Consider the following 5,498-nt stretch of genomic DNA (forward strand, 5'->3'; position numbering starts at 1 on the left):
CTGACCAAGGCAATTCTTTGCACAAAAAGTGTTTAATTGGGACATTGCTTATATTTTTACAAAGAACATTCATGATTTTAAGTCAGGAAGCAGTCATCTTGTAGTCTTCCAGCAGAATGGAGAGCTTTTTATACTAAACAACAAGTGGCAAGCTGAAAGAGGGAGACTGAGAGAGACAGAGAGAGATAAGATCTAGAGAGACAGATTCAGAAATAGAGAGATGAAGACCTACATATGCAAGTATATAAAGCGACGTAGACTAAAAGACAAAGACTCCATTGTGTCTGGTCATTTTCATTGGCATATCAACCTGACAGAACACCTTCCTATAAGATAACTACAAAAGGAAATATATTATCTAAGAAGGCCATACCTCCTAACCCTAACCAGATATTTCCTCACGGGGGTCTTCATATATAACTAGATGAGTTTCAAGGTGACTTTGCAGTTCAAATCACCAGGAAGTAGAAGAAGAGGAAGGGACTTCTAGACTAAAAGAAAATAATTATCCTGCTAGTTTGTCATTCAATACAATGATTAAAATCCCAGCAACATCCAAGTTCTGAAGAACAGGACTGGCAAACATCCATTGGAAAAACATGGAATGTTTCCATAATGGATGGTTCTTCAGCTAAAAAAAAGACATCATTATATTATCAGGCTAATAAATGGACCCAGGAGAAAGAATAGTGTGTGGAGCAACTAAAATGCAGGAAGAAAATATGGTATGAATTCACTTATTAGGAAAATTCCTTATAGTGGAGGATAAAGTTCCAATAGGCCATCTACTGGTACCAAACCAGTCTTCAAAATGAGGGATTGGGTTGCAGTTAAATGAGTTGTTGGGCCAGGGCATCCTACAGAAATTTGTCAAGCAAACCAGGACCTGGTTATTAAAATATGTTCTCTGCTCTCAACTGACAGATGAGTGTCATGTTCTTGGATTCACAGAGATGCTTCCTTCTGCATCAAATGGGATTACATACAAAGACCCATAGTCTGCTATTATGCAGAGAGAGACTTTAAAACACCCAGCTCTAAATGGGATTTCTCCACTCAGAGCTCTGGGAAGCCTGCAGAAGAGGCAGGAAGGGTGTCATAAATAGAGGGAATTGAGGACACAAAGAGAACAGTACCCTGAGAATCAGCCCAAGAGGAAGATGATGCAGCCAGACATGATGATACCTGATAAGCTAGGATGAGATAGAAAGGGGAGGAGGACCTCGCCTATGAGGGAAATAAAGGAATGGCATAGGGTTTGAAGAAGAAGCCTGGGTTTCACTAGAAGAAGAGAAAAGGGGGAGTTGAGGGGATACAAAGTGAACAAATCATGAAAAATTAATACATAAGGAAAACTGTAATCAAGGTGATGAACTATAGACCTCTTCAGGACTGATGGCTTCTTCTTGGGCATGGTGCCAGTGTATGGCAAGAATGAAATCAGTTTTGTTTAAGAAACTTGGCGTTGAGACTCTGATCATGTTCCCATGTGTATATTTACAACACATCCTTCAACTGATGTATTTTATAGGGAAAATGCGAGAAATGTATAAGAATTTGAACCTGGGAGCAATGGAAAAGGAGTGTAATGTATATTATATGAAATTCCCAAATAAGGAATAAAAATAATGTTGGCGACTTTTACAATGTCTTTTAACATGGAGAAAAGATAATGCAAAAGTTTGTGTAAGGCATGTTTTTTTTTTTTTTTTTTTTTTCAATGCAGTTTATTCAGAAACCTTGAACAATCCTCGGACCCTGGGGAAAGCCAGCCCACAGTGTAAGGCATGTTTTTCAGGAACTCCTTATGTAGCAGAGAATCCTAGCCATGAAATAGATTAGTGGTTTCCCACCTACCTCAGAGCCCATGAGCTCAGGTGCAACCACTGTAGAAGCAGTCCTGGCACTAACACTAAGTTTAGAGGGTTTTTCTGGAGGACCACTGAAGGAAACAAAGCTGCTCTTGTGTCCTAGGCAATAACACAGACTCATTTCTCTGTCCTGAACGCTCAGTTTTAACTGTAAAACCCAGAACCATGAGGGTCCCTCACTGACCAATAAATATGACCCAGCTGCCAATCCAGCCATGTCAGCCGAGGCAATTGTGCTCATAGAGGTGTGGAACAGCACCAGTTGCCAAAGAGATTTTGCCCCTCAGTTCTCCTTGTACTCTCATAGGTCTTACTCTCTTTCAGCCAAACCTGTCCCAGGTATTGTCTGGATTCAATATCCCAAGAAACCCTAGACCCTGCTAGCCTATTATATCAAGAAGAATGTAAACATACATAGAGTAAGTACGTGAACACTGCTCAGTTCAAAGTAACAACCTAGCCAATTTCAGATCTAAGACACAGTAGTTACCTTGTCATTCAGTATATTTCCCTTAATTCCACACTACTTTAAAACTTCCCTATTTAGGAAACTGTCCAAATAAATAAACATTAAAGTTTCCTTTCCTCCATGACATTGTGACAGAAGTAAACAGCAGTAAAGGTGCAGGATAAGAATGAGGTAAAGGCTTGTTGGGTTTCAGAAGAAAAAAATCATGTGTACATAGGATCACAGATACTGGACACTGAGGAAAGTCTGTTTACACATCGTCATGAGTAAACAAGATTCACTCAGGTGCTGATTGGCTGAGAGTGAGAATGATGTCATGAGTCACATGAAAACCAGTAAGACTTTCTTAGCCAGTTATTAAAAGTGTCAAGAGGACAGCCTGCTTGAGAGAAAGGTTGAGCAGCCCTTTATTCCACTATCATTTGTTAAATGCACAGATATGTCCTCAGTCAGTGAATTACTTTCTGTGAATGTGCTCCCTTACCAAGGCAAATCTTTGAACAATTACTTGGGACATTGCTTATATTTTTACAAAGATGATCCATGATGTCATGTCAGCAAGCAGTCATCATGTCATAGTTCTTCCACAGAACTAAGATCATTTCATGATGAACCACAAGCAGCAGGCAGACTGGACTGAAGGAAGTAGAGAGAGACAGAGAGAGAAAGAGCTAGAGAGACAGGTTCAGGAATAGAGAGACTGAGACTCACAGAAAGATTTAAAATGACAGAGACCAAGAGACAAAGACTCCATTATTTCTGGTCACTTTCATTGGCATATCCAAGTCAAAGCATAACCTCCCATAATATAACTCCAAAAAAAGTAATTTTTCCTAACACTTCCCAGACTCTTCCTCACTGGGCCTCAACATGTAAATAGATGAGTTTTCATGTGATATTGCAATTCAAGTCACCACAAAAAAGAAGAAGATGGAGGAAATTTTGAATAAAAGAATATAATTATCCTGATAGTTTGTCATTCAATACAATGATTAACGTCCCAGCAAATTCCAAGTTCTACAGAGCAGAAGTGACAATATTTTTTGGAAAAATGAGTTATATTTCCATAACAGAGTATTTTTCAGCTAAGAAATTATGTCAATATTCAGATATATTTATGGTACCAGTAAAAATCATCCTTGGTGAAGTAAGTAAAATTCAAAAAGACAAATATGGTATGTATTCACTTATTAGAAGGTCTGGTAATTGTGGGGCATAAAGACCCAATAGGACATCTATGGTGACCAAACCAGTGTTCCACCAGGGGAATTGCATGGAAGTGAATTGAGTTATGAGGCCAGGGCATCCTACAGAAATTGTCAAGCAACCCAGGCTGTTGTTTTTAAAATATATTGCTCTCTTCCCTTAACTGATAGATCAATGCCATGTTCTTGTACACACAGAGATGCTTCCTTCTGTATGAAATTGGAATTCATAGAGACCAACAGTCTGAGATTATGCAGAGAGAGAACTTGATACACCCAGCTCTGAATGAGATTACATTATAAAATTCTCCCTCTTCTCAGAGTTTTGGGAAGCCTGCAGGACAGGAGGTAGGAAGAATGTCATGAGCAGAGGACAGAAGAACAATGCCCTGAGAATCAGACAGCAGAGGAAGATGATACAGCCAGCCTTGAAGATATTTGATTAGCTAGTGTCAGACAGAAGGGGTAGGAGGTCCTTCCTAATCAGGTTACTACAGAAAGGGCATAGGGGTATAAAAGGGGGTGGATGGGACTTGAAGGAAAAGAGGGGGGCAGCATAGGGGATACAGGGTGAACAAATTGTGATAAATGCATACATAAGAAAAACTTGTGATCAAGGTGATGAAATATAGAGCTCATCAGGACTGATGGCTTCTTCTTTGTGGTGATGCCAGTTTGTGGCATGATGAACTTGGTTCCTTTAAGGGACTTGGCACTGAGACTCTGATCATGTTCAATGAGTATATGAACAACACATACTTCAATTGAACTTATAGGCTAAAAGAACAGAGTTATCCTGATAATTTGTCATTCAATAAAATGATTGTCCAAGTCCAAGCAACTTCTAAGGACTAAAGAACAGGACTGGCAATTTCCTTCCAGGAAAAATGTGGAATATTTCCATAATGAAGTATTTTTCTGAAAAAAAAAAAAAAAAAAAAAAAAGGACATCATGATGTTTCCAGGCAAATGGATGGAACCAGGAAAATTCAATTTTTAGGAGGTCTCCTAACAGTGGGGGAGGGGGAGTTCCAACAAGGCAGCTAATTGTGACCAAACAAGTCACTCAATGTGGGGACTGGATGGCAGTTAATTGGGTTGTTGACCCAGGGCATCCTATGGAAATTGTTAAGCAACCTAGGCTGTTATTATTAAAATATGTTGCTCTCTGCCTTCAACTGTTAAATCAATGCCATCTCCTTATATCCACAGATATGCTTCCTCTGAATTAATTGGGATTGCATACAGAAACCCACAGTCTGATACTATGAGAGAGAGACCTTAAAACACCTATCTCTAAATGTGATTTCCTGATGAAATTCTCCCTCCCCTCAGTGCTCTGGGAATCCTGAAGGAATATATGCATGAAGAGTGCCCTAAGTAGAAGGAGTTGAGGACACAAACAGAATAATGCCCTGAGAACCAGGCTGCTTAGGAATATAATGCAGCCAGGATTGATGAAACTTGTTGAGCTAGAGTCAGATAGAAGTGGGAGGAGGACCTACCCTATCAGGGAAGTAGAGAAAGTGCATAGAGGTAGAAGAAGGAGGGTGGGTGGGACTGGAATGAGAAGAGAGAGGGGAGAGCAGATGGGAAACAAAGTGAACAAATCAAAATAAATAAATACATAAGAAAAACTGTGATCAAGGGGATGAAGTAGACAGCACTTCAGGACTTATGGCTTATTCTTGTGGGTCATGACAGGTGCAGCAAGGATGAACCCAGTTTTCTTTAAGGGACTTGGCACTGAGACACTGATCATGTTCCAATGAGTATATGAACAACACATCTACATTTGAGGTATTTTAAAGATCAAAATTTTTAGTGTGACACATGCGTAGGTATTTGAACTTGGGGAGCAATAGAAAAAGAGTGGAAAATATATTATGTTAAATTACAAAATCAATAAAAACAACAGGTTCACAAATTTTACAATGACTTTTAACATGGATA

This window comes from Meriones unguiculatus (assembly GCF_030254825.1).
Source record: "Meriones unguiculatus strain TT.TT164.6M chromosome Y unlocalized genomic scaffold, Bangor_MerUng_6.1 ChrY_unordered_Scaffold_25, whole genome shotgun sequence".
Lineage (NCBI taxonomy): Eukaryota > Metazoa > Chordata > Mammalia > Rodentia > Muridae > Meriones > Meriones unguiculatus.